At 46.5% G+C, this 13,634-nt stretch overlaps 1 long non-coding RNA gene across 1 annotated transcript; it reads left to right on the forward strand.

The window, feature by feature from the left end:
- Positions 1-408: 408 nt before the first annotated feature.
- Positions 409-13,628, forward strand: LOC107196548. The gene is made up of 4 exons (XR_001517978.2): positions 409-1,029; positions 9,099-9,204; positions 10,476-10,552; positions 12,877-13,628. It is a non-coding gene; the product is annotated as an uncharacterized LOC107196548 (long non-coding RNA).
- The last annotated feature ends 6 nt before the right edge of the window (positions 13,629-13,634 follow it).

The following is a 13,634-nucleotide window of genomic DNA, read 5'->3' on the forward strand; positions in this document are numbered from 1 at the left end:
AATGCTTCCATCAGTAGAAAACAGGCACAGGAAACAGGCATTTAATAACATAAACCCCGAGGCGTCACGAGAGGGAAAGATCTCTGCAGGCCCGAGCAGTCGTAGAAGGCGATTCTGGTCAACTGGAATAATAGGACGCGGGCTGGGTGGAGCTCAGCAGAGAAACACTCAGGGTTATGCACTTGGAGTTGAAAAGTGAGCATATTCAAAGGCACGGTGCCAACCACTCAAAGGCAGTTGGCTGCAAAATTGAAAGTATAGCTTTAGTGGATAGCCAGTTGACCGGGAGGAATTGCCACAACCCTGCGGTTCCGTTGATTAAAAAAAAAAATGCAAGCAGAGAACTGTGGCAAACGAAAAGCATGTCTGTATCATGAGGTCATTGCTACGCTGCTCTGCCCTGATCGGAGTTGTAGCAGAGAGCTGTGGCCGGCTCTGCTCTCCGTAGTTCAATGGCATTGAGAGAATGTGGAGAGAATTCAGAGCAAAAGCCAATAGTCACTCAGTGAGCAGCAAGGAAGGGCTAAAGGACCTGGGATTATTCACCCTAGCAGGGAAAAGCTCCGGGGTGATTTAAGAAGCATCAGCATTGGACACAAACTTCAGAAGAGTTGCTGCATGGAGGATGATGGCCGCTTTTTCTCTGTTGCCAAGAGCACAAAAAGAATGGGCTTATTAAAGTTAAACGAAAGGAAGAATTTCCTTTCCCCAAGGGTTGTTTGACACCGTAGGGTTGGAGATTTCTCCCTGGAGGACTTAACAAAGATCAGTGTTTTTAAAAATGGAATGGCTTCGCTGGGTCCTTCCTGAAGCCCAGGGATGGAAGGTTCTCAGTCTCTTTTCTGCCATGACCTGGATGATGGATGATGTCCACTGGGGGACACTCCCATGGGCACGCTGACAGTGTGCACAACTCCCAGCATCCTCCTGGCAGCTGTGTTCCTTTCCTTCCTCTCAAGAAAACATACCAGGAAATGAGGGGGAGCTGTGTTGTGATCAGGATAACCTCAAATCCTCTTTTTAAAAAAGGTAAATGTTTTGCACATGTCAATATTTTAACTTATTGTTTGTAAAAATAGCTTGAGAAATGATCATTCGACACTTATGTAACAAGTAATTACTGAGTGAGATACTTGTGCGTGCGTTAAGTGTGTGCGTATTGAGGGTGTCTAGGCTAAGTCAACATGCGGTTACAGTTCGGTGTGATAGATGCTGTTCTGTGGGACATGTGACACGCTGTGAGCCCAGGGCGAGAGCCGCTGAGCGCGTACTCGGAGGCCCAGGGAGGCACGTGCAAGCTGCGATCCTCCACAGGTCAAGTGGAGGGAAATCTGCCAACAGCAGAGGAGAGGCCAGAAAGTGGGGTGGGGGTGGGGGGCTGCCTGGGTCAAGGGTCAGAGTTTGGAGACACACAGAGAAAGAGAAATGGGGAGCTATCTGAGTATAAAATGGGGCTGGCGAGGGGAACAGGTGAGAGCAGGCAGGACCCGGGGCGCTTGGGTCCCCTCGGCTGTTAGAAAGCTCGGGCTGCCTGCCAGGAGCACGTCACGCTCGCGCTGCAGAAAGATGACTCCACTGCAGTGTCGAAAATTGGTTAGAAGGGATTTGAAATTAATCTGGCCTGGATTTGAATCTCTGTTCTGTGTTATTAGCTATAAGATTTTCGACAAATTAATCTCCCTGAATCTCAATTTCCTCATCTGTAAAACAGACATAATGGTGTCTATCTGGCAAGGGTGGCCGAGGACAAATCTAAATGTTGTCTGTAAAAGGCTTGCAAAGTGTCCGATACCCGGATCTGGGTGCACGACAAGCATTGGGTCCCTTCTCTATGAAGTCACAGTCAATTAGCAATAAACGCACTTGCCACAGTACAGAGTCAAATCTTTTTTTTCATTTGAGAGCGATTATCACATGGGCAGTTCCTACGATTCTCTTCAAACTGGAGAGGCCAGACAAGATTTTCCTTCCGTCCTTTAATCATCTTTGTGGTTCTTTGTAGAACTCTCTGCAATTTTTCAAAATTCCTCTTCAATTGTGGAGACCACAGCTAGATTAGTCACCGTAGCGAATTCATTATAATTAGATCAACGCTGTGCAGTGGCTTGGGCCGCTGGCCGACCCGTGTACACCCAGTCAGCCGGTCCCCACCGACAAATGAGTTGTGTTCCAGGCATTCATTAGTAAGTTGGTTGTTTGGGACACAGAAAGCTTTTCCCCATAGAAACAGAATTATAGATGGTGGCTTGTTTCCCAGGCCAGTACACAAAAATCTATTTACTGCACATGCAGCTGAACCAGGGCTGGCAATAATAGTCCTTCAAGCCCCTGACTTGCCTAAGCCAGCCCCAAGGAGCCCCCAAAACTGCCAACCCCAGGCATCCACCCTGAGCCATCTGCGGAAAGTAGGGAGTGGGCTGAGAGCTCTAAGAGTGAGGGCCATTTGCAGCCTGGCTGTGAAGAACCAGGTCTTTCCCTGAAACTGTGCTTCTTATTATGTAAGCAAGCAGTCAAGAGCTACCTGGCCATAGCTACACCTACCGTCTGCTGGCTATTTTATTTCAATCTACCTAAGTTATCCTTAATCCTTATGAAAATCCTGCAGGAAAATTCTTTTTGTTGTTGTTCTTTCTGTTTGGCTGGTGTCTTGACAGGACCGCACGTATCCCAACGACAGGCAGGTAGAAGGTGGTGGAATTTACTGCAAGCTCTGGCTTTCTGTCTTGCAAAGTTGAGAGCTTTTCACTGCACAACACCGCCTCCCAGTGGACAGCGCTTAGCACATAACCCGGCGTCGCTAAACCAGCTACGTATAGTCTTCAAGTGAAGTAACAAGTTCTTCATTCATATGTCCAACAAAGAATCTTTGAATGCTTCCAGTGAGGTAGGCCTTGGGAACGCAAAATCAAATTAGACTTGGTGTTCTCACACAGTAGTTGGGAAAAAGAACAAGTAAATCAAGGAGACAAAAATATGATCAATTTTTTTTTTTTTTTCAATTATACAGAAAGCCAGAAGAGAGAGAGATGAATCAGACTTTGGTGGTTGTGATGATAAATAAGGAAAGCTTTCTAGAGAAGTGAGCTGGGCCGAGCCTTGAAGGATGAATTGGAGTTAGATGTAAACCTACATGACACAGGGCCGAAGGATATTCCATGCAGAAGGAACCGTATGTTTAAATGCATAGGGACACGAAACGCACCAAAAATATATTAAGCATTTCCCTGACCCATCCGCTTTTGTGATAGGTCAGCACCATGCAAAGAGTAGCTGACAACTTATTTTGTGGGATAGACAAGTGAAAATAGTATTTATGATAGCTCTAATTTGCCTTTCTCTGATAGTGACATTTTTAGATTCCTTATATAGTTAAAACACATATTTGTATTTTTTCCTGTGAACTACATTTATTGTTAATTTTGGGGGGGAGGGGTGTTGGTCATTTAAAAATTGATTTGTAAGGAAATGAAAACACTAACTTGAAAATATATACGTACCTCCATGTTCACTGCAGCATTATTTACAATAGCCAAGACATGGAAGCAACCTAAGTGCCATTAATGGGTGAATGGATAAAGAAAATGTGAGACACACACACAGGAATATTATTCAGCCATAAAAAAGAAGGAAAATTTGCCATTTGCATTAGCATTATGCTAAGTAAAATGTCAGAGAAAAACAAATACCATATGATCTCACTTATATGTAGAATATATATATATTAAAAAAAAAAAACACGAGTAAATAGATACAGAGAACAGACTGGTGGTTGCCAGGAAAGGGGGTGCGGGTGGGCAAAATGGGTGAAGATGATCAAAAAGTCTAAACTTCTAGTTACAGAATAATCCTGGGGTATAATGTACAGCAGGGTGACTGTAGTTAATCTCTTTCAAAGGTTAGTTAAGAGGGGAAACGTTAAAAGTCCTTATTCCAAGGGAAAAAACCTTATGACTATATATTGTGATGGACGTTAGCTAGACTTGTGATTATTTCACAGCAAACACAAATATCCAATCATTATGCCTTACATCTGAAACTAATATAGTTGTGTCAATTATATCTCAATTTAAAATTGATTTGTAAGAGTTCTTAATTCATTATACAATCATTTATTTTTTGATTAAAAAAATTTTTTTTCTAAAGATGTTCCCCAACTACGATTATTTTTTTTTAATTAGATCCTCTTTTTACCTTTAAATTTTTGATCCAGCTTTCTATCCTCATGGGCAGAGATGGGCTTCCCCAAGTGCAAAAGGAATCTAAAAAAGCTGGATGACCGCGCGGGGTTCCAGCTGGTGCAAAGGGACATTCACACTGGCAGGATGCAGCAGAGAACAGCAAGGGCAGAACCATCTGGAAGCTGCCCGGTGCTGCTTCAGTCTCTCCTCATCTCTCTCAAATGGGGAGACGCCTGGTCTGGGCTAGAGGGTTCTAGGATCCTTGACACAGGCAGCAAAACCGGCATAGGGGAGTGAGCTCTGAAAGAAAGGACAAGGCAAAGCATGCGTGGGCGCGTGCGTGCACACAGACACACACACACACACACACACACACACACACACACCCCACGACAAAACAAACAGAGCAAAGGCTGCAAACAAAATTTGAAAGCACATGAAGAAAACAAACATGAAGAAAAACAACAAACTCAACAGAAGTTAATTTAACTGCTAATAAGAAACCACTGGCAGCCTCGCCACCGATACCTCTTTAGAGTCCATCAGTGCTAATCTAATTGTGCTTTCAGCTCTGTTCAGTCACTTCGTGGGGCCCCCAGACCCCGAGTCACTCCTCCTCTCCTGCCTCCTAATCTCCCTGTGGCATCACACCTCCCTATTCTGTTCACGTCTCCCATCTCCCCCAAACCCTGAAACCCCTCCGTCTGGCCCTTGGTCATGAGCAAAGCCCCTGCGCCCTCTGCCTCATTTCTGAATGGTCTCAGCTTCCTGCTCTGAGGCCAACGTGCATCTCCCCCGAGGTCACTGCTTCCCCTACAGTCCTCTTCCTAATCCCCTCACCCTGCGACCACTGGGCCTGGGGGGATCCTCCTTCCTCCTCTTTGATGCTTCCAGCCCATTCTCCTCCCTCCTCCCTAAATTCACCCAGCTTTTATCCAATGTCACCAGATTATATTATCCACCATGTACAACACCTTACTGGTGCATCGTCACTGACCCCAGCGACGCACCCTTCATAACTTGACAGTTGTAGTTTCCAGCTCACTCTAAGTCTCTCCAACACCAATCCTGTCTGAATTCTAGGTGATTTTAATGCACACGTTGATAATTCCATACCCAGATGTCTCAGTGCCTTGACTTCCCCTTGTCATTTCCCAACCTCAGTCACTAACCTCAGTGGTCATTCTGTGGACCCTGTCGCCACCAATCAATGCAACCCCTCCGTAATCTCCAGCTGGGGCACCCCGATCTCTGAGCAAGACCTCTTGTCTCTCCAGCTCACTTTTCCTGGTGACCCTGCCCCAGCCCCTCCCCTGTCCTCACTGCCTGCAGACCCTTCTCCTCTTCCCCAAGAGACATTCCATGGTCAGATATTGTAATCGGTCCCTCTCACATACTCTCAATTTCCATGCCCCTTTCTCACTTTATACCATAAATTTAATCACACGTTATATATATGCTTCTGTGTCTGGTTTCTTTGCTCAACGTCATGTTTCTCAAGTTCCTCTCTTCCGCTGAGCATAGCAGTAGTTTATTTCCCTCCATTCCTGTACGGCACTCAAAAGTATGAGTGTCCCACCGTCTGGTTCTCCGCTGTATGGTTGCTGGGCGTTTGGGCCGTCTCCAGCTTTTTGCTGCTGCTGCTGTGGACATTCTTGCACCCGTCTTCTGTGCATGCATTTCTTTTGGAGCGGAATTGCGGGGCCACAGGGCATGCATTTCTTCAGCTTTAACGGATAATGCTGGACCGTTCCACAGTGGCTGTGCCAATTTCGCCCCTGCCCTGGGGTTCACAGCGGTTCCGGTTGGGGTTCACGGCAGTTCCGGTTGGGGTTCACGGCAGTTCCGGTTGCCGGCGCCCTGTCCTACCTTTCTGTTGTCCGTCTTTTCATTTCAGCCATGCTGGTGAGATCGCAATCGTGTAACACTGACATTTTAATTTGCATTTCTCTGATGATTAAGGAGATAAAGCACTTTAATACATATTAATTGGTCATTTGGATAACATTTTTGTGAAGTATCTTGCCCATTTTGGTACTAGGTTATTTTCGTATTAATTCCTATGAGGTTTTTTGTTGTTGTTGTTCACTGATGTACATTCCTAATGCTTAGAATAGTTCATAATGCGAAGAAGACACCTGATAATTTTCTTGTTGAGTCAATGAATGAGCTGTAAGTATGCATTCCACGCTCACTTCCTCAAGGATTAGAAAGACAAAATACAGGACACGTCAGTGGCTTGCAGGTGACAAATTCCCTCTCCATCGAACCTTCCACGGCTTTCTTGCCCTCCTCATTGACCTGGCTCCCCACCCACCCAGCCCAGGCTGGGAGGACAGTCCTCCCTTCCATTGGAAACATCATTCAAGACACGGCTGCCATTGCTTCCACTCCTCCAAGCTCCGCGCTGACTTTCCTTGTTGCCACCCCCGGTGCTTCTGGCTCAGCGCTGTGACCGGAAATGCTCTCGGCCTATTTGTACAAAAATCTGCTTTATGAACAGGACTTTTGTCCCCAAAGGTCACTTTAGTTTACAAATACTCTGAGAATGGACCCCCGTTTCACCGAAGTCATCGGCCCTTAAGCCTGAGGGCCACGTGACAGGCGGGAGCAGAGGCCGGAGGGCCACGTGACAGGCGGCAGCAGAGGCCTGAGGGCCACGTGACAGGCGGCAGCAGCGGCCTGAGGGCCACGTGACAGGCGGCAGCAGAGGCCTGAGGGCCACGTGACAGGCGGCAGCAGAGGCCTGAGGGCCACGTGACAGGGGGGAGCAGAGGCCGGAGGGCCACGTGACAGGCGGGAGCAGAGGCACGCGCGACTTGGGGAAGGGAGGGCGCGAGAGCGCGCACGCAGGCCTCGTTGCTACGCCGTCTGGGTCGCGATCATCCGTGAAAGAACGAACGAGTGCTAACACACTTTCGTACTCTGAGAGAGCTCAATTTGTGGGCCTTGTGGGTCAAACCTAGGTTCTAAGCAACCTCCGAACACAGAGGGCGCTGGAGGGACTCCTGGCTTCCTCGGCCCTGCCTTGGGGTCGGCCGGGGTGCGGTCGTGAAGGGCACTGGCACTTTAGGTCAGGCTGGGGCTGGTTTGCCTGGGGGGATTGTTGCGCCCTGGGGTGTGTGTGTGTGTGTGTGCGTGCGTGCGTGTGTGTGTGTGTGTGTGTGTGTGTGTATCTTTGGTTGGGGTCAGGGAGTGGAGCACAACAGACTTTGAGGTGGGTTTCACATTTACTCATTACCTCGCCCCTCTGCGACCACCCCTACGAACTGAGTGAGTGAAGCCCCACGCCGCCTTTGAGGAAAAGCAACGACTCCAAATACAGTGAGCCTCCGTCTCCCCAAGACGATCGCATCCACACGGACGACTGCCATTTGGAAATAAGGACAAGATGGTTTTTTAGACTCTTGTTACATCCTCTACCACTTGAAATCTGCTTCCAAATCCCTAGCTGTGAAGGAGGTGGGTGCAGAAGCTCCTAAGATGTTAGGGAGCTACAGCCTTGTCCAAGAAAGGAGACAGCTGTCTGCTCCTGAGGCCGAGTCAAGGTTCACACTCAGGTGCGGTCTAGGCCTGTTGTGGAATCGGCTGTTGGACTGCCTTTGCTCTCCGCTTTCTGCTGCAGATGGTCAGAGAGCTAGGAGTTCGGTTGTTTTAGGGGGTGAAGTTTGCAAAAGACTTAGGGTAGCATCCTGGATTTCTCCTGGACATCCTCTGCACCTGCCAACACCTGTGAATGAGAAAAATGTCACTGGGCCTCGCATTAACAGGAATTAAATGATTTGTTCCCTCTCAGCGTTGGCTCTTAATTTTTTTTCTAGCTCTTTCTCTCTGTTCTTTTCACTTTCTGTTTCTTCTCCTTCTTCTTATTATTTTTTAATCAATCCTTTTTCTAATATCCTAGAAAATGTCTCAATATAGCCTAGGTGACTCCACCAGAGGTAATGAAGTTCTGACTTCAGGATGAATTGTTGAATCAAATCCCGCACACCAGTGAAGGAACTATTCTATGAACTTCTCTCGATAGCAAATATACCAAAATTATGCTACCAAACGTATTCCTCGGAAAACCAAACAAAGGAAATAGAAACAGGCAAAGTCCTTTTAATTTTCCTTTCCTTTCTTTCTTTCTTTTTCTTGCCCTGCAGCCTAACTCTCAGCTTTCACAGGGTCATTTGAAAAAGAGCGAGTTTCTGGAGACTGGAGCCTCTATTTATCGGGTCCTATTTTGCGTGGCTCCCTTTCCCCTCTTTACCTTCTCTGTTACGGCTTGTGCTCACTTATTCTATGGACACTAACGTTACCAAAGGACACAACAGTAGTATCATCAAGTACTTCTTTTCTGGAACAGGTCGTAACAAGATTCTAAAACACGACTTGTAATTCTCAAAGGGTTTAGGTAGTGTCAATGCAGTCTTACTTGGGGAAGTTGAGCCTTACTATATTTGAAGAGTTTTGGGTCTTTCTCAAAGCCACGGTTGGCTCCAAGGGTGAGATTTCAAAGTTGTCACAGAGGCAATGGGGTAACATTGAAAATGGAGCCTTCCATTGAAAACGTAACGTGGGCCACTCCCCACCTCCGGCCAAACAAGTTCCCCTCTTTTGTCTACGAGAAGGGAAGTGAGTTTGGCTAAGAAAAGATGCGAGTGGGGTGGCTGAACATGGGAGAGAAGGAAACAAAGGGATGATGAGGGAGGAATGGAATGAAATTTCTATGTCCTAGGTGCTGCCAATTCTCCACAAAATGGAGCTTTTGTCTACTGTGGTGGCTGGTGGCCTGAGGTTGGCTCCCACAGCCTGGGCGAAGCCCTCGCTGGCTCCCTCCCTCCCGCTAGGCCCCCTCATAGCTGGGCTCACGGGATGGTGAGGCTGAGTTTCACTCCCTCAATAAACATCTCAGCCTTTCTGCATAATTTTCAGAGAATTCAAGAAGAGATGAGAAGAGGCGATGTAAATGGACAATGCTTTGGTCTCAGTTTCTTACTTCCCTTCAAGAAATCTCATCAGTTGAGGCTTCTTCAAATGGGTGAGTGGATGGATTTTGCCCAAGCGAATTAGATGTATTTGCTGAATTCTGTGGGTGGGCGTGATCTCTGAGCACGTGCGATCCAAACTAGCAAAGTTTCGTATTGATTTTCTTTTTATGTTCTTTAATTTCCAACATTTTAAATCAAATTCATGGAGCTTTGAATAAAACAGTACACCAGCATGGAAAAATCAGAGCACTTTGAAAGTGAAAAAAAGAGGAACCTGCTGTTTGATTTACATCATTTTATTAATGGGTTAGTCAACATTTACTCAGAACCCACTGGGTACAGAATGTAATAGTCGTGTGGGGAAAACTGCAAAAAAAGAAAATAGGAAGATGTTTTTTCTGCTTGCAAAAATCCAGCTCATTTGGTTTAATGGAAGACACCAACGAAAGACATATGAGTACAGCTACGAACAAATAATGGGAACTTGGTGATGTCCACTAAGGACACATAAGTTTCAACTGCCCATGACTGCTGATGGGCTGGCTCAATGACCACGTCCCCAGAAGCCGCCCACTTGGGGACGTTATGGCCTCTCCCTGGGAAAAGTCTCACCTTTCTTAGTTGCTATGGGAGTAAACGTAAGATAAATGTGGTGACTTTGAGGGCTGGTTTTCTACCCCAAATACCCCTGCTTTTATCTAACTAGCAATCCCATCGTGGCCACGTGGCAGTTTATGCCATGGGCTTTGTGACTCTCAGCTCAGGACTCTTCTACCTGCTTAAAGTTAGAAGAAGCAGACGTGACACATGGCTCTGAAGGCACCATTGGTCACACTCGACTCTCTGTGCCTTCATGTGGCCAGCTCACATGTTGTAGAAGCTTCTGCTCTGGATAAACCTAATTTTGAAGGGAGTGAACTTTAATTTCAAAGCCTCCTCATCTGTGCTTCCTTACGGAGGAATCTGGAAAGCTGCGGAGGATGTGGCCGAGAATTCCGTGTCAAACCTGAGAGTCTGCAGGGTGGCTCCATGCTCCCTTCCGACTTGTCGAAAGTGTCTCTGGGTCTCCCGGGGACTGTCGCATTTAACTGCCTGTGCTTTTGAGCCGAGTGCCTTCGAGGCCCCCTTAGTGGCTCAGAACACCTGTGGGAAAGGACAGATATAATAAGATAAACTACTAGAAAAATTCAATTATAAAAACCCTCCAAAGACATATAAAAGCTCAAAATTTTTTTTTTGGTTTGATCAACATAAAAGTATTATGACAATCGCCATAAAACCTCTAAATGCTTACTCTGTTTCTGTACCTATCTCATTGCAGACTTGGTCACAAACAATTTGCAAAATGAAACAGGAACCGGTCCCTGGACTGCCGTTTGAGTAGCACTGGCTTAAAAGGTGACGAGGCTGTGAATTATTTTTGAAGTAGGTGACTTTCAACCAATTGTTAGAGAGCCGGAGAGAAGACCCGCTTTCATTGATTCTGTGTAGCTTTTTGTTCTGACTTAAATCAGAGCTCAAACATTTGAAATCAACAACGTTTCTCCCTAAAAGCCAGTTGTTGTCTCTCTCCACCTCCCGGCTGAGCTGCAAGCCCCTTCTGCCCACTCATGGAAGACTGTTTGGTGCATTCACTGTCTTATCTCTTACTAACGTGCAAGGTCTCATTCAATAGCGCTCAATAAATGCAGGGAGGAGGGATAAAATAATAATACTAAATACATGTGCTAGAAAATAAGCAGGCACTTTGCCCATCAAATTTACAAATAGTGCTGAGAGCATGTTTGTAAATTCGTAAAAGGAAATTTCATTTTCGCCAGCGTCTTCAAGGCAGAAAGATTTGCTGGGAAAACCAGAGTGCGGAAAAAGATGAATATATTTCCTTAGTACACCTGGCCCAGTACATACCTGCGGGCTGCATTTCTCCATGGAAACTGCAGGTGAGGAAGATTATGGACTGAACTCTGGCACCAAGGAAAGAGGGCTGGACCTGAAGCCCCGAGGCCTGGTACACAGTCACTTGAAGTCCCAATAACTAATATTAGTAGTTAAAGTCGCGGCCAGGACACGACGAAATTGGCAAATGTTTGTCCAAGCTCGGCTCCTCGCGTTGGAGCAGGGCTGCCGGGACCTGGGCTGCTGACCTGAGTACAGGGCCAGACCCCCGAAGGCCCTCGCGCAGCTCCCGGGGAGGGGCAGTGTCCCAGCACCCCCGCCACCCTCGCCCCCACTTTTCCGACGTGGATCTTCCGTGGGCTGTTTGGATGACGGTCAGCGCCTGCGCGACTGGGCTCCCAGCCCCTTCCCAGCGCTCGGAGGGGTCCAGCCCCTGCGGCCCATGCGGGAATGCGGGCCGCACAGAGGTACCGCCAGCCCCTCCTAGGCCTTAGGTCCCTGCGCGAGAGAGGCAGGGGAGCCCCTTGGTGACACCCATTGCTCTTCTGAGGGCACCAAAGCCTTCCTAGGTGACAAATCTGACGACTCTTTTTAGTCCTTATTTTTCCTTCATTGCAACTTTTGGCACTGCTAGTCGCTTCCTCCTTGGAGCCCTTTCGCTTGGCTTCCATGACTACTGGGGTCTCTTCGCCTCTTTCTTCTCCCTCTCAGGTGCCCTCAAAGGTCTGTCTTTCATTGACTACTCCTTACACATTCGTGTCCCCAAGTCATGGGCTGTCTCTTTCAAGTCACTGTGGATAGTGAAAGATGGGTAGGTAGAGTCACTCATTCATTCATCATCTGGCACTGTGTGAAGCCCCAGAGCACATTCTCATGATTGGACACTCAGCTTCAAGGTCATGTCCTCAGGGAAGCCTTCTCTCAGCTCCTAGAGTCCAGCTCAAGATCAGCCTTACACTTGAGGTACCTCCCACCTGAGGTCCCTTTTTCTGAGGCACCTGGTATTTATCTTGCTCTAGAACTTACCCCGTTGCTCTAGTTATGGTCTGGGATGTCTGCTTTTTCCACTAGATTTAGCCCTTGGAGACAAGGACTGTGTCCTAGTAATTTTTCTATCCCCATATTATGCAGAAAGAGTCTATTAGTGTTTATTGAATAAATTGAAATAATTTGTGAGCCGTTTTACTGTGCATGACTAGTATTCTACAATTAGAAATGACTTTATCTTTGCAAAATTCCCCAGGGGAAAGAACGCTGAAGACCAAACCAAATGATCCTCTTCTAGGCAGGCGTGGGTGGAGGAGAGGCGTGTGATGGAACAGTGAGGACCGGGCTCCATCCACAGACCTGTGTTCAAAGCCGGGCTTTGCCACTCACTAGCCACTTCACCCCTCCCTGACTCTCGGAGAATGGTTCCTCCCTAGCCATAGGGTTCTTGTGGAGAATAAAAATGAGGGGTAGGGGAAGCACTTAATAATTGGGACTGAATAAGCCTTTAATAAATGCTAGAAATTTGTACTGGGTTTTATACAATCTAAGAATTCACCTTTGAAAAAAAAAAGCCCTTTATTTCGTGTACACTAGGAAAAATGCTGCCAATTGCGACATGCCATTCATTAAAAGACCCATTCTCATTTCAGAGATGCTAAAATGTGGGGGATAGAGTATATTTTAGAATAAATTACAGTATTATTGGGCCTTTAGAAAAAAAGATTGTGGAGGATAAAGAATGGGCTGCAGGAGGGTATTTTGGGGACTGAGTTTGGTCTTTTGCTATATCGGGATGTAAAAATGCAAATATCCTTTCCCCGTTTCTTCCATTTCAGATATAAGACTCCAGACGTTGGAACCTTGCTGCATGCAGGGAAAGATGAAGATCATGTCATTAATGTGAACTATCATCTCAAGAACAGACATCCGCAGAGCTAAAGGAAAGTCAGAACAGGGTAGGGACCCATTAAAACTAAGCGTCTCTGAAACAAGCATCGCTAAGTATAAAATATCCTACGTAACTAATAACTTCAGTTTTTTAGGCATTTTCGAAAATATCAAGAAGAAACAAATTTCTAGTACTTTTAAAGCCAGACTTTCAGATCGGTCAATGAAGTTCTGGATCTACTTTTAACTTGGTGCCTCCCATTGGCCAATACTATCACAACATATCACAGTAACGTGTAGGTCCTTCATTCGGAATTCTAGAGCTCAGTGGGTGAGACGCAAGAGTGAGATGTTTTAGATGGAAATTCAGATCATACATAAAGAAACAACTGAAATAGTCAATGCAAAAACAAAACAGAAAACAAAACACCCCAAAACCCAAAACCACCACCACCAACAACAAAAAAAACCAAACCACAGGCCGAAAGTGTTTCCTCTGGTAGAAAATTTGTGACATTGGGTTAAAAAGAAAAAAGGAATAAATGTCAAGGGCGGCTGGGTTAATGAGTACAGCGAGGACAGCTGGAGACGAGAACGCTGACGTGGACCGAGCGGGAGCAGAAAATTAGGGCGGTGATTACAGCAGCCCCTAACGGGCACTTACTCCACGTCAACGTATAATGGGGCATGATTGGCACCGCCTGCT

This window comes from Pteropus alecto, unplaced genomic scaffold (genome assembly GCF_000325575.1).
Source record: "Pteropus alecto unplaced genomic scaffold, ASM32557v1 scaffold87, whole genome shotgun sequence".
Taxonomy (NCBI): domain Eukaryota; kingdom Metazoa; phylum Chordata; class Mammalia; order Chiroptera; family Pteropodidae; genus Pteropus; species Pteropus alecto.